The sequence below is a fragment of the Thermobia domestica genome, chromosome 4 (genome assembly GCF_964235325.1).
Source record: "Thermobia domestica chromosome 4, izTheDome1.hap1.1, whole genome shotgun sequence".
Classification (NCBI taxonomy): Eukaryota; Metazoa; Arthropoda; class Insecta; order Zygentoma; family Lepismatidae; genus Thermobia; species Thermobia domestica.
Window position 1 is genome coordinate 47,212,688 of NC_137457.1, and position 27,505 is coordinate 47,240,192.

The 27,505-nt window shown below is 35.3% G+C and overlaps 1 long non-coding RNA gene across 1 annotated transcript in view; it reads left to right on the plus strand.

Annotated features, from left to right (window-relative positions):
• Positions 1 to 18,413: 18,413 nt before the first annotated feature.
• LOC145682749 (uncharacterized) overlaps positions 18,414 to 27,505 on the plus strand; it is a 1,030,881-nt gene continuing 1,021,789 nt past the window's right edge. The window contains exon 1 of the long non-coding RNA XR_014130952.1: positions 18,414 to 18,467. This is a non-coding gene — a long non-coding RNA (uncharacterized LOC145682749). The remainder of the gene's footprint in view (positions 18,468 to 27,505) is intronic.

The following is a 27,505-nucleotide window of genomic DNA, read 5'->3' on the forward strand; positions in this document are numbered from 1 at the left end:
TCCCTCACAGGTAAGACGTCATAACCCTCAACGGTCATTACTTCCACACAAACGGACAAAACTCCCACACGTAATGACGGTCACAATCACCACATAAAGGGATAAAACTCTTACAAAAATGAAGAAAACTCCTACATTAAAGGACAAATAACCAACAATTTAAAATGAGCGTAGTAGCACTTCTTTTATGTTTCACACGCTGAAAATAATAAAACGAATTCGAAAGAATGCTTATGATCTAAAGTGGACAAGATAATAGGTGGACAAGTCCCTTGCACCTTAGATCTTAAGCGATGTCTGGACATGCTCTTATTATTTTCATCGTACTAAACTTGCAACCAGGATCATTTCAAAGTGTGGGAGGTTTGTCTGATTGTGTGGGACTTTCTGTCATTTGTGTGGCGGTTGTGACAATTTGTCGTGTTGAAGTTTTCTCCATTTCTGTGGGCTAATGGGGTCCTGCTCCAGAGAGTTCAATTTGTACTTAAACGGCATCACAACGGATAACTATTACCTTAACTTTGATAGAAGTTTATGAATCCAAATCACATTGGTCGATTTCGATACTATACGGTCACAAATGCACACCACTGAGTGCAAATAATATTATATATGGTTTACAGCTACATACGAGAAGAATGTATTTTATATTTTTTATTTTGAAATTTGGCGTCATCGTAGCAAAGGAGTATGCGTTTTTGAAATCTGGAAAGCTATTTTGATAACGCAGGGCCTCAGGGGGCACAGGGGGCGAACCATAAGGTGATGGATGTTTAAAAAAGTTCAAAATTTTTTCCCGAAATACCAGTGACAGTCAGATTTTTCACTAATGTCACTGAATTAATATTCTAATGCTCCTTGCATGTGCCAGGGACTGATATTGGGCTACAGCCACCCTTGCAAAAATCACATAATTTACGGTAGATATCTTTAACAGAGACATACGGGAAGGAGATAAATATGTTTTAAAATTAATGTGCAATTTGCCATTAATGTAGAACACTGTTTTGACTTTTTTTAAAATTTCGAATCTAGTGTAAATGAATATCGTCTGTCAGTGTAACAGATTGAGGATATAGCTTCGTTGTTTGGCAGCACTGCAATACAAATTGTGTGTGTGTATGTCTGTTAATCTCCGCTTCGCTCTTTCAGTCGTAGAAGAGAACGAGTAAAACGATTTGACTTCTTATGTTATTTATGCATGCTGTCACAGCTTTTGTAGATTTGCAGTTGGAATATATGTTCATTGTATACCTCTCTATGGTTGCGAAATATACCATAGGTTTCTGCATGTTGTCAAGCGGCTGATGCTACTGTGTTCAACTGGAATCGTAACTGGGAGTTCGAACTACAACTTTTCTGCGCACTGTGTAATTTCTACTAAACTGAAAGTGCGCATTCGTCACCAAGTGCTCCGTAAAACACGCGCCAGTGTGTGTCAGAGAGAGCCGAAATGCAATCTTTAAATTTTATGTCCCACCAATATGCCGGATAAGCTGAAAAATACATTCGAAGTGAGAGCGAACCACTGAGAAACCGTAGTTTTTCCCTAAGGCCTAGAAAAAAAACAAAGACTTTATTCGTATTTAACATGTGAAAACACCTACATACCGAGTTCCATCCCAATCGTTTAAAATTTTCATAAAAATGGTGTATCCCTCATAAACCGTAAGTCCTAGGTAAAAGAATATGGTATTCTTAATCAGTATGTCCGAAAAACTCTATATGCCGAGTTTGATTCGAATCGTAAAATTGTCATTTAAGGGGCGCTTCCCATATAAACTATAATATCTGGGTACAAACATATACACCGTATGTTATTCGTACTCAGCATGCACGAAACCCACTACAAGACGAGTATTATCGAAATCGGTTAAAATTGTGTTCAAACGTACGCACCCCACATAAGCTATAAGACCTACGTAGAAATAAATATCATATTCGTAATCAACATGCGCGAAAGCCTCCATATGATCAGTTTCATTACAATAGCTTAAAATTGTCATCAAAAGTGTGTATCAGAAATAAACTATAAGACCTAGATAAAAATAACTATGATAGTCGGAACCAGCATCTTCAGAGACCCCTCTATGACGAGCTGTATGGAAATCAATTAAAATTGTCATATAAAAAGCGCATCTCACATAAACTATAAGAACTAGAAAAATAAATGACAGTCGGAATCAGCATGTCCGAAAATCCCTATAAACCAAGTTTCATACAAATAGGATGAAATTTTCATAAAATGGGCGTATGTCACATAAACTACTTGGCTGAAGTAAAAATAAATACGATATTTGTGACCAGCATGTTGGAAAACTCCTTTGTAACGAGTTTCATCCAAATCGGTTAAAATTGTCATACAAAGTGCGTATCCCACATAACTGAGGAACTAGGTAAAAAAAACATGATATTGGTATTCAGCATGTTCGAAAACCCCTATACACTGAGTTTTATCCTAATTGGTTAAAATTGTTGCAAAAGGGAGTACCCGAAATAAACTGTAATATAATAACTTCATTTAAAGCCATAGTCATAAAAGAGGCAGAAACACCACCGTCAATTTTATACTCGTTATACAACTGTGATTTATCGAAACCGAAACTGGAACAGTAGTCGGAATCGGAATTGTAATGTTTCGGTGCATGGTTGTTTTTTCCACTAAATTGGAACTGTCATTTTATTGGGCATGCGCTACCAAGTGCTCCGTGAAAATGTGATTGTTTGCGAGTATGATAGTTTAAGTGTGAGTGTGTGCTCCCGCAATCCTATCCTTGTGGTACCTACATATGGTTTAACACCTTCCAGTTGGGACCGAAAAAATTGTTGGGACATTTTCCGGTGCCAACAATTTTAAGATTACAGAGGCTTCGTGCCGGACCCCTGAGCCTCTTCGCCGAAATTCTGGAAGGTCCCAATAATTATAGAAAAATGTAAGAAATTGTGTAAACCGTGTGTATGCTATGCCGCATTAGCTCCCTCCTGATGGTCACACTCTACACGAATCACAGAAATGTTTTGCTTTACCACTGATACATCGAAAAATTTCGGTATACGATTCGGGGAGCCTTGTTTCAAACGCACGCTTGAGGAATCGTCAAACACCAAAGGTTCACCAACAATATTGCCAAACTTTGGAGACGTGCTGAACGATTTAGTTTCGCAAAAACACCTACTAATAAATAAATCTAAAGATACTGCATCCTCGTGAGATATTTTCCATAAAGCGCTGGAGATGATAGAGGCAAACTTTCATTCACAGAAGTTGTCAACCGACCCCCACATCGTCTATGGGGTGAAAAATCGGTATATTTAGGTAAACTAGGCAATGTAGGCAGTGTTCAATGATATTACGAGGAGTGTTCGATAATTCCTGATGTCAAAGAACTTAGACTTTCCCACATAGCCCCCTTTCATTATAGTGCACTTGCCTCAACAATGTTCTAGATCAGTTGTACTCAAAGTCTGGTCCACGGACCCCTGGGTTTCCACGACGCCTAAAAATTGAAATGTAATAAAATGGAACTCACATCAGTTATTCAAGAGTATTTTTTAAGATTAAAAAAAACTGTAGCTGTGGACGGTACGAGTACAAAAAAATAGCTATTAATCATTTCTAGTGCTCAAGGATTTTATTGATTTTTCAAGTGAAAAACTCTTTGCCGAAATCCATAAAACACTTGTAGAACACTTCAGAGCATTAGCTGCAAGCTTTCGAGAATACGTCCCTGCCCTGGTAATAGTTGGATTGAAAATTCTTCCACTAATGTAGAAATTCATGACATGGTTTCTACAAGGTATGAATGTCTAACACAGAACGAGAACAGCCATTGATCTATCGTGCGATACATCATGAAAAGGCGTTTTCAAAGGAAATGAGCTTTGTAGCTTTTGGTTGCGTGTCCGTTGTGCGAATGAAGAGTTGTCTATAAAAGCATTGCTTCATTTGATGCCTTTCCCTACAACATGATTATGTGAGCACGCGTTTTCTGCCCTTAGCAGTATTAAACCCTTAAGGCGAAGTCGCGCTAGTGTTTAATCCGACCTAACATTGATGGTGATAGAACTGATTCCAAAGATTTCAATACAGTTATGTGAAAATACAAAGAATTTCATTACTCACATTGTTTCATGTTTATCAAGTGGATTTCCTTTCTTGAAAAGCCAGTCTTGAAAGTTACTGTATTGTCAATTGAAATATTGTTCATTCGGAAGCAATAATTTATCTTAGAATAAATTACTTGTTACAATATTTTTATCCATTATTTTGTTGTCAGTGATAATTTTAATAAGCATATTTTTTAACCATGTGATTTTTCAGATTGCATTGCAAGTGGGTCCGCACACCCACTTCCCAAATGAGCAGGGAGTACGCGTTTTGAGAACGTTTGAGAACCACTGTACCAGTTTTTAGGAAATTCTTTGACGGCTATGCTCGAAGCCATTCTTCGACAACCTCATAACATGTTCATCGTTGGCAAACTTTGTTCCTCGCGGGTGCTACTTAATCTTCCGAAACAGGTGAAAGTCACCTGGGGCCGAACTTTAGAGTGGGCAGGATGCTCAATTATTTCATACCCGACATCGGCAGTAGCTCTGGGGGTAAGGTGGATTTTGTCAGTAGAAGCATTATAATGCAGGTGCAGCACTTTCATGTGTAGCATGCCTCTGAGTTTCCCGTTGATTCCCTACCTTATTTTTAGAATACGTTGTGAATAATAGTCACTTGTAATTGTCGTTGGACCCTGCAGATAATCAATGGACAGTTTGCCCTTACTATACCTCCTCCCCATCATAACCGCCACTGCATGCTATGTTGATTGGACTTTGGACCGCAACAAGTAGCCAGGTTCCACACAGCCATAAGAATTCATAGTCAAATCAATTTAACTCTCTCCACTGTTCGGATTTTCAAGCACTCGTGCTATGTGCAAAAAAAATTAAAATTTACAAGAGAAGAAGAATCTTTTTTATTATAATGTTACTTTAGTTTCGTATTTCAGGATAACACATTAAGTGTCTTGCTTAAGATAGATTAACTGTAAAAAGAATAGAAATATTTTCATTTTTCTAATGCTTTTCCGTAGTACGTAAGGTGATAATCAGAGCTGGATTAACCTATCTGGAGGACCGGGGCCAGAAAAGAAATATGTGGCCCCTGCTGACTTCACCTAATAAATTTCTCTCAAATTACAGTAGGAAAGTTAATGGAATATGTTTAATATTTTTGGTTATATTTTGTTTTATGATGATGATTATACGTTCATGTTCTTCTTAGAAACCCAGTTGAGATTTTGATCAGATTGGAAGATCCTCTTCACTTCTAGGACCGGGGATATAGCCTCTCTAAGTCTCTTCCTTAACCCGGTCCTCGTCTTATTGCAAGTGATTTCGTGTGCATTCCTTAAGCTGCTATCCCGATAGTAGTACGTTCTCTGGTTTAAAAAAAGAGAGGTTGAAAAATTTCGTATCCGGCTCCCTGAATCATGTCGTCTATTTAGGTTCTTTCCTTTTTTTATGAGGTTGCGGTACTGGAAAATCTGCATTTGATGTTTTTATTGGACTATCGGATATTAATACACTTACCAACTAGTCAATATTTTTTCTCATTTCATTCTTTCTTCTACGATTTTGTAAGGCTATTACAACGAAATTGTCAAACAATGGACATTATTCTTTCAAAAAATAGCTGACTTTTTATTAAAAAGCTGGACTTTTTTACATGAAAATTTGAAAACATTTTACCTAATAACTGTGTGGATGATTTTGAATCTGTATTGGTTCTTAAATCTGCATTGTTTTTTGTATTTGCACCAGAGAGCATTTTTTGTCCGAAGTAATGCATTATGTTGTTGCAACAAGTATTTGTAAAATTCTTCATAATTCATGTGTGAAGCTACGTACATTTTAGTACAATGACCGATCCCGTAACTGACTGTCTTAATTAGCGGTTTTATGCTTATTGATTAGATAAAACATTCTTTCCTCACTGAATTACCGTATTGCTAAAATCGCAAAACAAAGTTGATAAAGTTCACTGGAAATTCCAATGATATTTTACTTCAGAAAATTGCCAGTAACTGGTCTTCAACAAGAGTTAAATTTTCATTCTAAACTAAGTACTCATATAAGATAAAGAACACATAATGGGTTATTAGGACTAAGCTATATACTATACGCCTATGCTTATATAATTATATAACTTTCGTCATTTACAATTTCGTCTTAAAATGATTATTTTCTGAAATATCATAGTTAATTAAAAATTACAAATTCAACCAAACTTGATCAAACTTTGCATGGTTGTAAATCTTGACAACATTGTATTCACAAGAAATAAATATGATGTGCAGGCTTTTAGTTCCCGAGTTAGATGAGATCAAATTTGAAGTTTGGACTTCGACACATTTTCAAGAATCAATCTTAATAGTGAGTTGATTAAAAAACAATGAAGGACAGTTCTCAAACACAATTGGGAAACATACTAATGTTCCAAGCAAATTATTGACCAAATGTCAGACTATTCAAAAATAATTGAAATGAAGTCCTGACATTGAAACATCACATAATGTCGGACATACTCGGCCAACGCCGGAAGGATGGCGACCACAATATCAATGAAATTACCTGTGAAGAAATGTAAATCTTCTATTTCGGTATCTCACCAATACTTCTCATTTACTAATATTGATATGATTTAAATGCTCGACAGAGGTTGACATTGTTTACTAAAACGCTGAAACACAAAAACTATATCTCCAATTTAGATTAAATTCTAGAACTTGGATACAAATTCAAAAAACGATTTAGATTGTAATCCTGATAAAATCACTTCCACCTCACAAGTCGGCAATTTTGTTATATAGTATGCGTTTGCACGTTCGGCGCAAGAAGCGGATTTCATTCCCGGCGGGAGGTCATGTGGTTTGATCGCCACGTTAATCAGCAGGTCCAGGTCTCATATATCCTCGCTGGTGAAAGGGGCACTCAACTGAAATCAGCAACATTCAATGTGGGAATTGAAGGGGTTAGGACACAACGATAAGGCGGAAGTTCATGTCATATGATTCAGTGCTCAAAAATCATGTTAAAATACTAACCAACCAAACAATCAAGCTGCAGAGGCACATGAGATGTCCATGTACATTCAGCACAACAAAAGATTACGTTAAACAGCTTATTTTTCCCAGGGCACGGGAGCGGTAGTGAATATTGAGAAAAGTACTATGATATCAAACATTATATAAAATACATGTTTTAGATAAATGTTAATCTAATATGTTAATTTCAGAGACAGATAAAATATTTATGTATTAGATGTGTATCACTAGGAGACTTACGAAAGTTAAACTTAAAGATTTGAATGTTACTTTGTAGACTTGTAAAATTTCGGATAATAATCGACACGTATTTTTTTTTATATTTCGACAGTGGTGCAGGTTTAAGAGTAGAAACAAACTTTGAACGTTAGAATTGATCTTCAAGTGTAGAGAGAAAACAATTATTTAATGTAGAAAAATCATAATGCCAGGTTGGTAGTTTCAGGACAGCTCATTCAGAATCTGACGTGAAAATTAGAAAATGCAAAATGGTGGATCCAATATGGTGATTACAAACGTTTTCTGGTTTGAAATGGTCTGCAGTTAGCCAAGAAAAAATATAGTTGGCAGCGGTTCCTGCGAGGAGGATACAGAACGACTTGAAACACCTTTTTCTACTTATTTTAACGAAATTCTTGATTAAAGTAAATCTCTATACCTCTCACTATTTGTGGTTCTTGTTTATAGTAAGTCTTCTCGCTTGTGAATATGTCAGAGTTTCATATATCCTCAGTTATTATAATTATGAATTTATTGAAAAAAAAACGTTTTACAGTATTGATATTCCGGAAAAGATTTGTGATGTATAAACATAGTTTACACAACGCACGCCTTATTACAGCAATAACTGTGCACAAATTTAAAAATGATGTATAATTTTTTAAATAAAATGTTACGAAATTGTCAAATGTAGGAGATTTTTCTTACAAATAACCGCTTTCGTATCCTAGATACCTATATATTTGCAAGTGTGGTTGAAGAAAACCTATTTATGAATCAATGATGGGATCTTTCTTACGAAGATGTTAATTTATGTTATAGAGAAGGGCAATGTTAAAAAAAATTTTTCAGGCTCTTGAGAAAATACATCAAGATCCTAAATCCAATTGATCGTGCAGCAAAAGTTTCTTTTTTGAGATATTCTTTTGAGGTTTAACTCGGGATTCAAACATAATAAAAATCACTTAAATAAGCATCCGATTAGTGAGAGGCGATATGAGTCACTTTCAATAAGCACTCCGAGTAGTAAGCGAGGCGACTCACTTTAAATAAACATCTCGAATAGTGAGAGAGTCAGAAAGTCATTTTTATCAAACATTCCAACTATGATTGTTCTTGACTAACTGCAAACCATTTCAAACGATAAGACTTTTGTAATTGTAATCAAAATATTGGATCCGCTGTTTTGATTTTTTAAAATTTTGGAATTAAATTCTGAATCAGCTGTCCTAAAGCCTCACTCGGAGTATGTTTTCTTCCATATTAAATGATTGTTTTCTGTCCATGCTTCAAAACCTTCCCTAACCTTCAAAGGGTTACCGAGGGACTTTAAATCCGTACCATGGCCGAAATTTAAAAAAAAATAAGTGTCAATTCTTTTTCCGTTTTTTCCAAATCTGCAAAGTTTCATTCAAGTCGGTGAGTTACACTTCCGTAAGTTTCATTGTTAGAGACTCATTCAGTAGTGGCCACAAGAATTGTCTTACACAGTGCCATAACCTGATTTATTACAAGAATACCTTCTAATTCTAGAATTTACATACAAACTGTGAAAACAAAGTTGTCACAGTCATTTTCTAATGTTGAATTTTTTTGTACTGAGTTCTCATGGTTCAGTGTAATTAAGTTGTCACTTAAAGTGACAAATGTGTAATACATTTAAATTCATATGGTCAGAACAAGAGCCTGATCAAAAGCATATCCGAAAAGCAATTCCAGTGTCCCATATTGAACGTCTAAGTACTTAGCAAGAAAATGCAAAAAATAGCTACTCGTTAGAATTCTCATCATATCCTACTTACGTTTCTGTATTTACATTTTTATTTCGAAAAAAATAAAAAACTTATGCTTATCCTTTCTATCGACAAATCTGATATAAGAAGAGTCTCACTGTTGTGAGAATGTTTCTACGTCATCGTCACGCACAAAGTAAAGGAACTCTTTGAATGGTGAGAGAGTTAATCAAAAAGGTGAATATATACTTCTGAGCGTTTATTAATAAATTCAGCGAGCACTTGTGGTCATAGCAAACTTCAAACTGCTTCTCGCCCGTTTACGAACGAGTTGTTTCTTTCGCAGTGAAATTTGTTTTAAATACCCACTTCTTATCCGGTAAAGTGAAATGGAGACCAAACAGAGTGTCTCCTGGTTTAACGCGGTTGCCATATTTAAGTAGTAGTGTAAGAAGTTAACTTGACGAAAATCTGGTAATTTAAATATAAACAATTATATAGTTTTAAATTCTTGTAGACTTGTTTCTGCAAAATTGCGTGTACTTATCTACTTTGTGCTATTATTCTATACTGTAGATAACTGAAATTTTGTAACACTGTAGAGATCCTAATAGCGCCTGCAATTCTGTAAAGGAATGTTAATAGTGAGTGTGTGAATCTGACATTAGATCATGCAGATACGTTATTGGTACCAGTAACATTTATATGTTCCAGGTGATGTTGGCACCAGAATTCATTAAATATAGTACGGTACCACACGTGTTCCCAAGAAACTGCGAAAAATATCGTCATAAGTATTTTTCCTGCACAAATGTCAATAAATGCATTTTGATCTCACTCTCGTTTTTGTATCTCTTCCAGTTTTTTATGCACAATTCGTTCCAACAAGTCGGTCTCCCAACTCGGAGCCAACAAGTACGCAAATATGCGTGAGGTAAATGTGTGTGTGTGTGTGTGTGTGTGCATTAATATCTTTTTCACTGGTTTCTTCGTAGAAGAGAGAACGAGGGAAAGAGATGGACTTTGTATGTTATCTAGGCGCCGCTTCTCCATTTCTGCATGTGATTATAACATTTACACTTGGGAGAATATTTGTTTCGTAGTTTGTTGCCTCTGGTACACAACCTTTCTTGCGAAATCTTTAAATGTCTGGCATTTTCGTAGTCCGATCTAGCTTCTCCTGTGCTCTACAATGTTAAATAGTAATTGAAATATGTGTTCATATTTCTATGTGTGTTGTAGCCTTTTGTAGTCTATCGTCTGCTGCTGCTCATCTTGTATTCAATCCGAACCTGAAGTGGGAGTAGGGACTGTAATTTCTACTAAAATGGAACTGCTCATGTGTAATCAAGTGTATATGTGTGTGAACGAAAAATAGGCTATTGTATTTTATAATGGTTCGAAAACAGTGATTGTAACATCCTTGTCTTTGCGTAGTCTCCTGTCGGGTACCGGGTCTGGTACCGGAACTTGACTCGGAGCTGGTGCAGGAACCTGGAACAATTTGCGCATGCGCCACCAAGTTGTCCGTAAACCTACTGTGTGTATGTGCCCGCATTCCTATCCTTGTTGATACCTGAATATGGTTTTAACACCTTACCAGTTCGGACTGGAAAAATTGTTGCGACATTTTCCGGTACCATCCATTTTTAAGCCTGCAGGAACTTCGTTGAAACCACCTGGGCCTCCTGGCCGAATTTTGGGAATATCCCAATAATTATAGAAAAATGTGAGAATGTGTGTATACCATGGATATGCTCTGCCGAATTAGCTGCCTCCTGATGGTCTCACACTTTAACTAAAAACGTATGGCGCTTGCCGTATCTACTGGTACTCCCCTGTATACGGGAGGGAGAAACGAAGGTAAGTGGAAATAGGTGGTGAGATGTGCGGGTGAATATACACACAAGTAAATGAGCACAGTGCTTGTTGGTACAGATACAGAATTGGAACTTTCATTTGCGCAGTCGCGTCGACTCATAGTAGCCTGCCAGTCACATGGCATAAGTAAAGGAGAAGGTGTGTTGATATCAGGGAGGTGTTGATCGCATTTGGAGAAACGAGTATGCAAATGTTTAAAACTCATACTAAAGGAACGATGGGAACACAAACAAAGATTGTGATATATGCATGGAACGCAGGCTAGCCTAAAACTTATACACAGCACAAGATCGTATCGGGATAGAATTATTGTTTCTATCAGCACATGTAGTTCGAATTTCTGTTGCACCAGATAAAAAGGTCTGCGACCAGTGTCTGAAAGGAAAGTTTATTCATTTTAGCAAGACCTAAAACTAAATATATGCTTAGAGGTATGCTATAATTGTCTTAGATTGAAGACTTACGAGTGCATTTGCAAATCACAGATTCATACATAACTCCATATGATGTTCCAACTTTCACACTATTTTATTTCCTTCTTTTGCCAACTCATTACTTTAAAGATAATAATATTCTAAATATTTATTTTAACCTTTAACAAATAAAAAACTCACAAACGTAGTTTACCACTTGGACCTATACGGGTTTGTTCAATTAATTCAAACGTTTAATTGGAAATACGTGAGATATCTGGGTTGGGAAGGGACAGGCAGCTTCTGCACCTTGTGATTGTTGCTGTGGATGATAGGGCTTAATACGTATTATGTGAGTCTCAGTAGAATAGCAGTGTGCTTGTATCTAGCAAACGGTTATAAAGTAAAATACGTTAAGTCTAATTTCGATAGAGGACACATTATTAAATTTCTGCTCTATGGTGTGAGCGTGATGAAAGTGGTAAGTGTGTTGAGTTTCGTGAGTAAAAACATTCAGGTGACTTTCAAAGTGATGAAAGCATACAAAATTTGAGGGAAACCACATCCTCGAAGACGAAAAGTGGTTAAAAGAAAATTCATGGTGACAGGTCCCACCTACAGCTGTGCGATATTTCGATATGCGGATTCATAGATATTTTTAAGTACCGAAAACTTTTAAAACCGATGTATTTAATATTTCGATATTTCAATATTTTTCAATATTTCTGAATCAGGATATTACGATTCTTTGATAATTTTATTGCTTTAATATGTTCATGTTTAGCACTATTTGGATATTTTCAAGTTAACCTCTTCAATCCCAGATACTCATCTGCAACTATACAAATTTATATAGTTGGGGATTTGTATCGCAGAAAAATCATATTTGTATATTTTAAACTTTGAGTGCTATAAAACATACATATGACTCTTTGTAAGAAGGCAGTAGCTACGTATATTTATGTTTACAACTTCAAGTTGCATAATCGAAAAAATAAAGAAAATCTGTTTATTTCAGTAATTTTTTATCTAGTGCACTATATATATTAGTATCGTTCAACTATCAAAATATGACCAAACTATGTTAAAGGTGTCAACCAAATGCGGTTTGTAAGCTACATTGCGACAGTAAAGAATAACGCGGTATTGCTTCAAAGAAAGAGACGTAAAAGTTTCTCTTGTTCTGACTGTTGAGAACGTAAACAAAAACAGTTAGTAACGTTTCTCCTCTGAGTTTGATATCACAAACTTTTAACTTTAAGGACATGACTTACCTCCCGAGACGGGTCCGTTGTGTAAATGGTGAAATTTATTATGTCCATTCTTTCTCCTGTATTTTATGTGTGTTTCAGTTTGTATGCAAATCATCAGGACGGATTTTATTTTTCTCAATACAGAAAAACATCCCTTACTTAGATCATTCAAAAAAACAATAATTAGTATACAACAATCTGGGCACATTACTCTTGTTTTTAAAGTAAGAAACTCTACTCTAGATCTTTACCAGGAGGTATGGTTCCTAGTATTGTAGCTACATCACCTTTCTGCACCATCATGCTTATTCTTTGGATTATTAAGCTGGTTGCTCTTTCATTACAGGATAACTGTGTGATGCGTTTTCCTGCTTGCTTTATGATTTTTAGGCCTTCCCTTCCCTACGAGCCACCGGATTCACCTGCAACTGGTACGAGTTGATATTTTTCATTAAGGTTCTTGTATTTTCATCTTTTCTCTATCTCTTTCCGACCTGCTGCATTGCCCGCCTGGATTGAAGAGAAAGGAAAGTTGGAAGGTGCAAAAGTGTCTTTGCATGTGAGGTCCCAAATTAAGCCTTTACCTTTCTTCCAAGAAATTAAGGATATCGAATCTGGTCTTTTTCCATCTGTACTACTACAGGCATTTGGCTCCATTTTTACTGGTACACCTTCGGGGATGAGTACTATCATAATGATGTCGTTACAGTTCAAGTGTCGAGGATGTCTACCTGTGCTTTTTATGCAGGAGACACCATGTAGTCCTTTTTTGTCAACAGGATTCTTGCACGCTTGGCATTTGAAGAGTTCGCAAATATCTGCTCCCAATCTTGAGGCAATTCTATTCTAAAAGATTCATCATTCAGGTGAAGGCCTAGAGCACGTAAGTGAAAGCTTTGAGCCAAGCACCTACCTCAATGGACGATGCAGCTATCTGCCTGGCCTTGTCTTCTGGGGTGTCGGAGGACTGTAGTAAAAATGAAAAATTTGATTTTATGATAGGTTCTTCCCATGTGGATTGTTTAGCCTAGAAACTGAAGTCAGATAAATCGGAGCCCACCAACAACGACCATGTGGACGCGCAATCTTCAACTTCAGAATCCCAGTGGAGATTCTTGTTCAGTTGGAGAAGTGATTTTATTAGACATTGAGAGATGTAGAATGATGCCAAGAAGGCGGGAATCGTTAACTCTAAGGCTCTTCGAATGCTTAATCCACCAAGATTAACTGGGAGAGATGCCTGGAGCCATGTGCTATTCTCAAGGACACAATTTAGGATAGACTCCAAAAGAGATTTTGTACTGTAGTAATATCTTACTAATAAATACACTTCTCTCCATGAAGGTGAACATCGCAGGAAATATAATAATCTTTGGATGGAAAATGATGTTATTAGTAAGCAAAAAGCAGAATGAGCAGATATTGATGATAGATGTGAAAAATACATGTCTAACTGGTTAATCTTCTCATTTAATAGAGTTCTTCTTGTTTCAGCTGAGGGAGCAGCTCCAAGGAGGAAAGCGTTTGATGGCGACATGAATTGGATACACGAAAACATTGGGCGCTTTTGTTTATTTGTAGTTTCAGGAAAGCTGATTTCGCATTTCGAGAAATTTAGTTGCAGACCAATTGTAGCTGCATGTGTGTTGATCGTTTTCAATGTATTTAATACAATAGCCGAATCTCCAGTTATTGCACCATCATCGAGGTACCAGATGTTTAAGTCTGTTTTGATATTACCGACTATAGTCTGCAATGTTACGGCAAATAATGGTGGTCCTAAAGGATCACCTTGTTGAACTCCTCTTTCTGGTAAGATTATATCTTTGGCAGAATATAAATTCTAACTTGCTGACTTCACCATAGATTTTGTGTACATATTGATATATCGAAGGAAAATATTCTTTGACGATAGATAGCATTGTATATCTGTCTATTTCATTGAATGCGTTCCTAAAATTTTTTTAAGAAAGCTTTGGGCTTCTGGTGATAGTAAGAGATAGTGCTGTATGTGCTGCCGCTTCAGCACCATGTTGAATGCCTACTGCAAGTTGGTGTGGAGCAAGGAAATGGAGTAGTAGTTTTTTAATCCTCCCACAGATAAGCTTGGATGCAAGTCTGAATTTGAAGTACCTCCGATGCTGACAAGGAGAATATATAAGTCGAAGGACAGATGGAGGAAATATATATCCAAGAGATAACACATAGTGTTTATAAGGAAGGGTGTAAATGAGAACAACACGCCAACAGGTCTTCGGATAATTCAGTGAGACATAAAAAGCTAATCAAGAAAGAAGAAAAGCAGCTCACGTGGGACACCATAATAAAGAGAACTAAAGGAGTGGAAGACAGGTGGAAATGGATTGAAAAAGAGTGAAAACTAAGAGAAGCTATCTACATTTGTGAGAGAAGTGATGACACATCTGGACAATTCGTAAAAGTAATTTGATGTAAAACACGGAGAAAGTTTGAAAAAAAACAGAAAATAAACTTGGATGGACTAAGTAGGAAGAAGTAAGTGCAAATATGGTAATAGTAACTGGAAATGTAAAATTAACAAAAAAAATAAAGAAATGTTTGGAATTAAGCTAGAGATTTAAGCTATAGGTGGGAAACGGAAGGGAAAGAACCATATTGGTCAATATTGTTGAAAAGGCAATGTTGCCAAACACTAAAAGTGAGTGTGTCTTTTCAACAATAGAAAAAGAAATGGAAAATAAGATTATAAGAAAACAGAAAAAAGGAGAAAGCGTTGAAGTCCCTAACGCTGATATGGGATAATATGTATGCATGATTAGTGAGTATAAAAGAGCTGCTAAACATAGGTTACAGACTGAACCTGGTAGTAAAGATTGTAATCAAGAGGTAGGAACAGAAAGTATAAGGAGGAGGAAAAATCTAATAACATTTTGAAGACATATAAATGATTGCCTTTGAATATGGAAATTGACTAAGGGACAACTGGAGAAATTTGCGAACAGAATTAAAGACGAGAAAAGAGATTAGGCTAGAAAAAAATGGACGGAGAAAAGAAAATCAACTTCATGGACATGACATTAGAGAATGTTGGAGGAAAATTCGAGGAAAGGTGGTACAGGAAAGAACCCAATGCTAGGATATATATCATAAGAGAAGTGACATAGACATGAGGACCGAGAACAATTTTATACTGAATATGAGAAAGAGGGGTAAAATTATAGATAGCGACGAAGAAAGAAGCAAAGAAAGCAGACATAGAGATACCATGCCAGCTACTAAAGAGAAACAAATACTGAAGAGAAGCTTTACAAGGAAGGAAAGAGGAAGATGTGAAGAATGAAGGAAATAATGGTTTGGAAATGAAAGTTTATGCGATAAAACGGAGGTACTTGAAAAACGTTAGAGAAGGAAGAGTTTAAAACTTATAGAAAAGAAGAAAAGAGGATAATATACATAATGAGAGAAAAAGAAACGACGAGAGAAAGAAGGCAAGATCAAAAGAGGAAGGAGTACTGTACCAAGTTAATTGTAACGAGTGCTAGATGAAGTACGTAGGGGAAAGAGGAAAGGTGTTAGAACAAAGGACTAGATGATCTACACTAAAAATAAAAAAATGATATTTTTTTTCAATTTTACGTCGCACAGTTACGCAGGCTAGGCTAAAGAATACGGTATTTGAATCGAGTGATGAGAAATGAATCGAGTTGTGGAATTGATACTTGGAAGAAACGGGAGAATTGCGGGAAAACCTGCTCACACGGCTCTTCTCCACAACAAAGTCCACTACAAGCAAATTCGGGTCAAACGAGAGACCCAAAACACCAAAGGTGAACGCTCTATCACTGTGTTAAGATTACAAAGACTGAAGAACGCAATATATTAAAGAAACGGGACATGGGATAATTTGGAAATGAATAAAAGGATTATAGAGTGAAAAAGGAATTTGAAAGAAAATGGAAAATAGCGTAGTATATTAATAAATAAAGGAAGAGAAAATATATGAAAGAGATAATGAAAATTACCTTATTGTATTTACTGAAGAAGAAATGTCGGATTCCTCAGGGTGTTTCATCTAAACTATTAATTCTTCAAAAAATGTATAGGACCTTGTTGCGTTAGTCGAATAATAAAAATTGTTGTTACAAAGTATTCTTAATAAAATATCCATTTTAAACGACAATAAGACAAATAGCTCTAAATGTTTTGCCAGTTGTCTTGGAGTTATCTATGCCTGGAAGTTCTCATACGTTCCGCTGCATGGCGCTGGTTGTGCATGTTTGCTTCTATTGAGTGAGCAGGCAGCGAGCGGCGTATTGTTCCAAATAAATGAATTGGGTATAGTTCGTTCTAAATTTGCTGCGACTTGATAAAATGGGAGGTGAAATGAAAATGTGTTAAATTAGTGGAAAGAATAACTGAGATTTATCCATATTATGGGTTAATGGAGATTCTGGCCAAATCTAACCAGTAAATTAGTATTCTTTTTAAATAAATTTTTGAGACAAAAAGTGAAAAATTAAATAAAAAAAAGAAAATGAGTGGTTTGTGCTGGCTTGTATGGTAGATTTAAGTATCTTTAGAATACTATAATACTTATGTTTCCTATTTCATATATTATTGCCTTGACAAGAAAAAAAAGTAATGAAAATTAATTTTGAGTTAGGTTATATCTTTTGACTTAACAGCTATTTAAGTGCTGGGGTTGCTGCTTGCTAACCTATTTCAAGTAACCAGTTTATTTTAACTACTAAAAGAAGAACAAAAACACATATAGAAATTAATTGCTTTAAATATAGTATTTTATGAGTTTAACAACCCTTATTTTTCTTTATTTTTGGGATTTTATACTCCTGTCGTTCTTTGTCAAACAAAACCCTGAAAACTACTTGTTGCCTACTGTTGAGATGTTTTTAACAGATTTAAGTGAAGTCGAATACTATTTCAATTTCATATGTGTTTCTTGTTATTGATTTTTTTCATATTATAATAAAATTTGTTATCTGTTTTGGGAAATAGATTGTTGTAATTGCCACTATAACTGGTAATCTGCTATACCGCTTAAATCATACCAGGTCACTGTTTCCGTTAATTTTCTGTTCTTTTTTTGTGTGCATGATAGTTTGGATTTATCACTTTAGTACCAAATAATACAGTACTGAGAATTTTCGGTGGCATATAATTATATATGTGTGTTTATTCCGAAACAACCTTATTTACAGCAAATTTTATGCTCTTTCTTTTGGATAATTATATATTTAGAGCTAGAATGTAAGGGAGCTGAGTTTTTTAAAATCCTTATCACGCTATGTTAGGAGCATTCTGGTTTAGGCACCATTTTACCAAGATTGTGGCACCAGCGGAAATCTGAGTAGGATACAAATTTAGTTTGCTATTTAGATTATCGTAACACACAGGTTTATCAAGTTTTTGAAACAACCTCAGTTAATGCAACCAAAACCTAACTATTTACTGGACTACTGGTTTTAAATCCTTGTTCGTAGGAGAAAGGAAACATGCCTAGGATGACGTTGGTTTTCTAAATCTTTGATCTGCATTTTAAGTTTTCTTATTACTGAATATAACATTTTGTGTTATATGGATTTCTCCTTTACAGACAATTGTTACCAAAAATTTTTCTAATTAAACAAGATTTGCAAAGTAGTCACAAAATATAATTTACATTACAGAAATGTAAATTACAAAACATTTAACAATAGAATTGAATTGAAGTTTTGTTTCGTATTTTCAAAACATTTGTGTGTGAACTGAGCTTGTTTGTAATTTTCTTTTGTAACATCATTGATTGCTTTACATAAACACATCAGTTGCTTAGTTGGCACATAGATTGGAAGAAGCTTTCTATATTATTGCCAGGGTTTCGTGATTTTGGTAATGCATTTTTTTTATATTTCTTCTAGTAGAAAACTTGAATATTATTAAAAGTAATTATAAGTTCCATTATGTCATCACTAAGATTAGTTTATGTTGAAATTATGTATAGTAATTATCCTCCACCGAAACTTTGTTCCATATCAAGAAAAATTGATTAACATGCTTTACTGAATTTAGCTATTAGTCTTTTAACTTTTGCCTAGGTTTACTTTATTCTTAGGATTTTATCCATATATTCTCTACGCTTTACTCTTTCCAGAAGTGATCTCTCCGTTGTTTCCCTCCTCAAAATTTATTAAAATATCGCTAATATTCTTTAGAGTACCAGAGATTGGAAATCCTAAAATGTAAGTATGTCATACTGTAAAATATGTGCTAAGATGCATTGAACGATATTTACTAACGTGATAAATTCACACAATTGTGTCAGAAGGGCTAAGTAAAAAAACACCATTTCGTGCGAGAACTTCAGGTTAAATATAACTTTCACTCCAGCGGTGGAAAGTTGCCAAGCGCTCTCGTTTTATCCATGAGCAAAGAAGGGTAATTTTTTTCAATCTCATGTTCCGTACATGTAGACGGTCTTGATTTTCTGATTGTTTTGATTTTTTTCTTTTTAGAAGGAATTGGTTTGATTTTCTCTCAAACAATAATTGCTCGGAAGGAGTCTGACTACTTGAGCTTATAGTTTTCTGAATATTCATTAAGTGATTGTTCAAAAGAATATCAATAGTACATGGATCACTAGTAAGAGTGCTACTTGACTCAGTGTCAATGTTTTCTTCAATTACTCGTTCTTTAGTATGTTTCATGTTTAATTATCCTCCGTAATTTGGCGGTCTTATTTTCAGATTTTATTATATTTTGCCAAATTTAAAGTATTTTTATGTTCTTTTTATAGCTTATATAGTACCCTGTCATGTTACTTGGTAACTCTACTCTCTTATATGATAAATTTGAAGATCTTAAGTTCTTACTGGAAACTTTTATTTATTTTTGTAGCTATTGTTTGAGCCAAGATTTGTTATTTGTTATTGGAATTGGGTGAAGTTCTCTAGGAAATGCCTCATTCAAGTAACTAGTGTATGCGTCATGGAAAATGTTACAAGCTTCTTTTAAACATTTTTTGGCGAATATTTGCTCACAGCTTTCATGACTAGGTATAAAATTGAAATGAGAGATATTCGTTTCATTAAAAATTCTTGTGTATGGGGATTTGACTTTCGAGTGCGTTTTGATTAGCTTTTTGTACAATGAAAAGATTTAAATGAAATAATTGAGCTTACTGATCCGAGAAATCACTCTTTATGACTGTAACTGCTGTTTATATATATTTTTGTTATAAAGTAGTTGATCGATTACGCTACGACTATAAGTTATTCTTGTAGGTACATTGACCATTCGTGTTAAATTATACGTTTTTAAGAATAGCTTGAGTTGATCATCGATATCAGTTACAAGGAAATTTACATTCAGACCACCTACTATAACAGGAGGTTTATTAGACTGAGCAAAATAGTCCATAGTTAATTCAAGGTTTTCAATAAAAATATTCAGATCGCTGTGAGGAGTTCTATAAACAAATATTACAAACATCTCATGAGTCTTATTGAAATACATAATGATAAAGTATTTCGAACCTAAGGGATCTATATTGGTAAAATGTGCTTTCTTGTTGATTCCATCTTTGTAGCTGAAAGAACAATGGAAGCAGGTACAAGGAACAAATAAACTGATTCGTTCATGCTGGAATAAGAAAAGAGAAAAAAACGGAGTTGAATGCCATTGTCTTTGAAATTAGATATATATTTCAACTGACGTAACTCGCAACAAGTGCTGATATTAGGTTTAGGTAAACCACTAGACTTCTAATCGTAATATGGTCAGTTCGATTTCAACATCGTTTATTCTTTTCAGTGTTTAATGATATTATCCTTAGTGCATTGATATTTCTTTTAAATAATTATATTTCAAGAAATCACTTGTTTATGTTTATATATTCAGCGAATCAATCGAAGACAGAATTTTGTTTAATGATAATATTTTAAAAGGAGCGAGTAGACTGAACGTCGGTATATTATATATCAATGTTAAATCCTAATTAAGAAAAACTTGTAATGGGAACACAACTCGTTTCATGTAGCTTACAGGCTATAAAGTACGCTGAACTATAGAATAATCAACCAAATAAGATTCAATCTGTGTAACTAACGACGATTTATTAGGTTTTCTATTAAATGTTTATGTTTCGAGTACAAATTGGAAGTATTTAGCATCTCCATTAAAATAACCTGCAGTATATACTTGTAAAGTCATAACTATAATGAGAATTCCGCACATTATTGTACCATTTAGAATAAGACTGATACTTTCATATAACGATAAAGTGATAACCTTCCTTATTATTGTATCAAAAACGAGAAAACATTTTCAAATAATTTCAATACGTAGTAGGTATGACGTAATCACTACCATACGTCTATTAATATATAGGTACTAACATCAAAATAAGATGACGACTTGAAACAACTTCGAATAAAAAGGATTATACTGTTAACCGATGATCATACCGGAATAATTAACCAGATTCCCATCTTTTGTATTACGAATAATTTATATAGAAACATAGTATTCATAAATAGTTATCGTTCATTTTATCATAATGTACTTTAATCCTTACTTAACATAACAAAAAGCATAGAGCTTTTATAAAAGACTATGTCTTCTTTTCTCAAACCCGTTAAATTGAGCCGTCTCAAACCCGCTAAATACATGTGAAACCTTATCTTGCCCCAGGAAAAAAATGTTTCAATGATTTAGTCATTGGTTTTAGATAGAACTGCCAACTGACGTACACAAAATTACATTAAGGGCATCCAATCTTAAATAGTTTCAATTTTCAATATACGGTTGTTTTTGTATGCCTAAATACATATCTTGATATGGTATGTATTTTTTCATATCATCTTGTTGAGATGGGGTTTAAAATTGGAGAATCACCTTAAGCAACTATATGCGACTGTGCAAGAACATTGAAAATCACGCGTATGATCAATCTATATTTCAAAGCAGAGTTTTGTTACGAGGATGGAATATAAATAGTTCGATCCTTTGTTCTCTCCAACCATAAAACTTCACTTTATTGCTACAAAGATATGAAAATATGAGCATGAAATCAAATCATGCCTTACCTTGGTTGATATTATTCCTTCGGTAAAGGGCTGATACCTGACAAGTCACATCTTGATTCATCTTCTTCATCATCTTCTGTGGAACTCGCTCTCACTTCGGAATCAGCACCAAGTTCAATTAAAAAAAATTCGACGCCTTCTACAACCAGTCCGTCTCGTTCCCAGTATTCGTTTTCAAGTCTCCTCACGTGGCTGCATTGTTTTCTCCACTCATTTGGCGTAATGGATTTAAACACATCTTCTGTTATATCTTTAACATTTGCACCCGATTTTCAACGTTTCTTTCCGCCACTCGTCTTTTCACCAAACTCCAAATAAATTCGATTGGTGAAGTCACAGTTGTACGGCAGTAATCGAAGAACAGTATGTCCGTGGTCTTTTAAGACATTGTCGTTCACATATTCTGGTTCCCGGCGGTAACACTTCACTAAATTGAATAGTTTATTTTTCGAAAATCACTTCCAAAGGTAATATTATTTGCACGTAACGAATTTTGAATATCAGTTTTAAGAGCAGATGATGTTGGAGGTTTGTTTCTTTGCACTGAGTGGTATGACGCATTGTTAAAGCAGACTATAGTGTGAGGTGGGAAGTTTGAAATCGACTGCTCACAAACCCATCAAAAAACTTCTGTCCATTCATTTCGTCGTGGTAGTCGCCGGATTTAGTTCTTGCTTTGAATATGCAAAGAGCACCTGGCAGAAATCCGCTTTCTCCTCCAGCATGTACAATGACCCACCTTTTTCCAACAGGTTCAGTGGTGTGAATGCCATCTACATCGTCTGATTGCCAGCATTTCTTAACTCTGTAATTTGGATGAATGTATGTCTCATCCAAGTACACAACTGGCTTTCCGATTGCTCTATTAGTTCCCATTTGCGTAAGAAAGTATGCTCTTTTGGCAACTATGCCCCAACTAACTATTCCCCTTTCTATAAGCATGTGCCTGTTCTTTTTGCACTTAGCGAATCGAAATCATATCTCTTTGAGAAGTCTTCGTAGGGTTTCTTTGCTTCCAGTAAACCCAATAACTTCTCGAACAAGGGGAAGCAATGATCGTAACGTCGGTACAGTTTTACGAAAAAAAAAACTAGTTCATTTTTCTGCTTATGATGCATTTGTCTACATCATCTAATTGGATTTTTTCAGGTTTACCTCTGCTTGAGTTTCCCGGAGTTTATATCTATTCACAGCTTACTTAGGCTCTTCGTCCTTCAAACTTATTCCTTGGATTGTTCCTTCTCATTTTCCAGTCGCTGCTGCAGCACGTTTCGTAGGCTGATCTATTGGGAAAAACAAGTGTCCCGCTTTTTTCTCCTCCTCACAAAATTTAATTACGCTATTCATTATTTTTTCTTCCTTCGGAATGAATTACAGGCTTTTTCTTACTTGCTATTACATGTAGTAAACCCGCGCGCGCACACACAAGAGACAGCACTTACCACTTACACAAACAAAATAAACTCCTTCAACATCAGTTGTTAAACTACTGTACTAAAGCCGGCCAAAGAGCAAACATCGGAACTGTTTCCAGAGGTCCTGAACCGCGAGTCGGTTTTAAGCGAAGAGAATGTTCAGAAACAGCGGGGGACGTCGAAATGCCCCATGTGTTTTCTAGACGAAGATATGTGGTGGAGGTTACCAAAACGTCAAACATTTGAAGGGGAAAGAATCATAGAAGAGGACATAGGGTAGGTAAATAGGGAAAAATAGGTACATAAAATTTACAAAGCAGAAATGTCCCAATGATGTTGATAAATACGAGGCAAGCTTTGTTCACCTAATGTATTTAGGTGATTTACGTTTCTTAGACAAATCATAAATGAAGATTGATCAGTATTTTGTATTTTCTTAATTTCATCGAGAAGTTGTTGGAACCCTTCTGCGTTACAAGAGGTCAACAAAGAGTTTAGTTGATTTTCGTTTATCGTCCCTTTCATCAACGAGGCTATATGAGACGTGGACCTATTGATTAACGTGGAAACCGAAGCACATGAGCTCCCGCCGGGAATCTAACCCGGGCCTCCCACGCCAAAGACGCGGACGCTAACCACTTAGCCCCGAAGGAGCTCTTAGGTCAACGAAGAGTGTAATATAACAACATTTCTTCTTTTAGTATATTGTTTAATGATTTGTATACATTTGAACGTTGATAAATGTTCTTCACTATATTCGCACAGTCACTTTAACAATTTATAGTTTTTATACAATGAATGATGTAACACTAAAACATTTTTTGCGATCTAAGCCTTGGGTGAACTAGTTTCCCCATTAGATTTGACAGATGTCTCGTCTTAATAACCATACAAGGATCATTACTTGTCTGCTTCTCGCCTCGTCTTTAATTTGAAAGTGCACTCGTCTCGTGCGAATCACAGGCCCCCAACCAGACTCAGATGTTTGGCGGGCATGAATATGTTAGGGTTGGCAAGTCATTAAAATTCTCTTCTACATAGCTAAATTGTGTTCTTTGTATTACTAATAACATTTTGTGTTACGTTCTATGGGGCCACGAAACGTTTGAGGGGCAGGTTCCTAACCCCCTCTAGCTTTGGGCCTGGCGCAACACTATTTACAATCGTACTAAAAACTGTCATATCGATGTAATTGATATGATAAGGGTACATATAAAGAGTTATGTAACACGAAAGAAAACTAATTTTGCACTAAAGAATGTCGAAAATCAATGTTATGAGCAATAGACAAAGTTGACCATTTATTCTGAAATAATGTAATGAAACATGCATGGGACTTAATAAAAAAGGCTTGGAGAACTAGTTGAATTTTTAAAAATTGTCAACAAACGTGTCACACTGTTAGGGAACAGTGACAGCAGCAATGATGATGATATGATGATGATGATGATATCAGTATTAGTTCTCCATAATGGAAAAGACGAAGGTGATTAATATGTACTGTACATCAAGTAAGTTTTCACCGCGGAATTTTATTTTTAATTTCTCAATAATAAAAATTGTCATTTGTTAAAATTGCATGTTCTTTCCTATATCATTATAAGGCATTATGTTCAAATGATGATAGTAAAAAGTTTAAATTAATATTCTTCGCGAAAGCGTATTTATAGTTACGCAGTACTTTTCTCCGTCTCTCTTCCCATTTTTCCCTATTCTTTCCATCTGCTGAAAAGAGAGAAATGTGCTGTAAATCTCGCCTCTTCGAGGTAAACTTGCCTTTAGCCCGCGCAAATTTTAAGGAATGAAGCACATGAGTGGGGTTTCTTCTCGGGGGCAAATGTGTAGGTATGGCAACTCAGCTCTGTTGACAGTCACTCTTGGGGTGTGTGATGTGTTGCAACAGCTATTAGTTGAAACTTTCTTGTCGTCTTGAAGAAGAGTGTTGCAATAATTGAGAACATTTCACTACTCTGATATAGAGTGATGCTGGCATAGCTGCTGCATAATTATCAAGCAAGTTTACGATGAATTTCATAGTACATTTGGACGGATGCTGGGTAAAAGGTAACAAGTCATTTTTATTCATTTTTCAGAAGAGCCAAAAAACTAATTGGAGTATAGTAAAAACACCTAAAGAAATAATTTTAAAATCTGAAATTTTTAAAATATGTTTCGTTGTAAATACTTTGAAGTTACGAATTGGAGTTTTAGTCTTACCAATATTATTAACGATATTATGTAATTTTAAGTGACTTATTTCCTCCAGTTCAATTACATATTGATATAGTAAAAAAGGAACAAGTCATCATCATATTCAATTAAAATTACATTATTTCTAATGAAACACTACAGAACTGTCGCGTTAGACTACATAAACGTTTACATTGATACATAATTTGTTACTAAATGTACAAAGTAACCAGAATATTGTTAGAGCGTTTTCGGGAATACCATATTGTTCCCATACATTGCCACGTATTTAAAAATAAAAAAGGAACTGGAGCACACATAGTTGAAATAGTGTTCAACATTTTTTTATCGTATATTGTAGGACTTCATCTCATCGCATCACTACCATCGGTTGCTAAACATTAGAAAGACAAAAACGCATTTTAACACACGCTGCTGGGTCAAGTTAGCAGTAACACTTTAAAATCTCGAATACTCGTCGAGGTTTTAAACTATTATTCCTCACTCGTCCCAACCGCGTGTGTTCCAATTCCCTTTAATCTTTTTAATATTTAACAACCGATGGTGATGATGCGATGAGATGAAATCTTACGACACACGATAAAAAAGTTTGTCAACTATTATTTGATTGGAATATAATGTCTAATCTTATATAACTTTTGCAATATAAAAATATGATAAAAACAGTGAAGTTATTAATAAGTTTACTATTAATTTAATGAATAACATACTTTCTAACTTTGCAGTCCTTACAAACTACTAAAAATATTAGTCAAGATTCTGCTTAGAAATTTTTATATTGTTAAGTATGCCTGCGTGCACACGACGAATAGTACATTTTCAAAAAACTCCTTCCGTTTATATTAAAATTAGAAATAATATGATCACACTGTAAGGAACTAACTTCAAACTTTCTCCCATCAACTTCATTTATTCATCATCTTCAGAATCAAGCAGTGGATCTTGCACATTGGTGGCAGTAGCTAAACCTGTGTAGAAATAATGAAATATTGGTGAAATATAAGGTAAAAGAGATAACAAATCTCTCTTTTTCTCTGCTTAGATTGGCAATAATGCACTCGAGGTTCCAAAGTGAGATTCTTTATGAGTCGTCGAGAAGGGTCCATAACACAGAATCTGTCATCATTGAGTGATATTTTGTAATATAGCTTTAGTGATTCGTTACGAAAATAACAGAGGCAATTCACAGACTGGCATACAACATTTGCTCCCTTATCGTTTGCTTTCTTTATCTGTAGCTCAGTTTTCGCCAGTGTGGAGAAATCAAGAAAATCGTCTTGTGTCATTTCAATAACTTCAAAAGATTTTTTTCTTGGAAGCAACTCTTACTAATTGTGCCCAGTCATGAGGATGAGAGATGACCATTGGTATCCATTTTTAAGTTTTTCGATCTTCGCATGGTCAGAGTCACACTCCATCCTGCTGTGTCCTGGTTTTTTGGTGTGTCTCTTCCCTTTCTTGAAAGTTTCAGGCTTGGGCGGATCCAGAACGGACTTCTGGGTGGGAAGACGTTGGATTGTAATACTGAAACTTAGAGCTACTTTTAAGTGCTCCAAACTCTGGGGTGGGTTTTATTTATATATAAAATAAAAGAGTTTCCTCTTCTGATGGGGGCAATCGCCCCGATCGCCCACTGGATCCGTCCCTGCTTTCGGGGAACTAAAATCTATTAAGGCTGACATAAAAACATGATCTACGGTCGCGAGAACCCATTTTGTAATAGGTATCAAACAACTTCCTTTGTATCCCTTCACCAATTTTTAGTTTACATTTCATACGGCATTTGCCTAACATAATAAAAGATCTTTTCGTGACATATATTCCACTTTCAGTTACGTAACCATGTCCTGTATTTCTGGATAGCTTCCTACTCTTTCTTACTTCTGTATCCTTCCTTTAATACCTTTTCTTGTACTGGCATTCTTAAACTCATTTTCTTCTTGAAGTGTTCTTACTTTCTCAACCTTTACTGCTCAAGACATAATACACACTTCCTTCCTGTTCAGTTTCTTTCACAGTTTCATGCTGCACTTCCGACAAAATATTATTTTCTAGGTAGATTGACAGTCCTAATTTCACGTTGGATATACTAGGTTGATGCGTACCTTCACCTTTGGTAGGTTTAGTTAGCTTACATTTTTTAGCCTTAAAATTCAATTTTTTTCCAACAGTTGGATTTACTGTAGAAACCGGTGTTTCAGTTTTACTTTTTTCATCA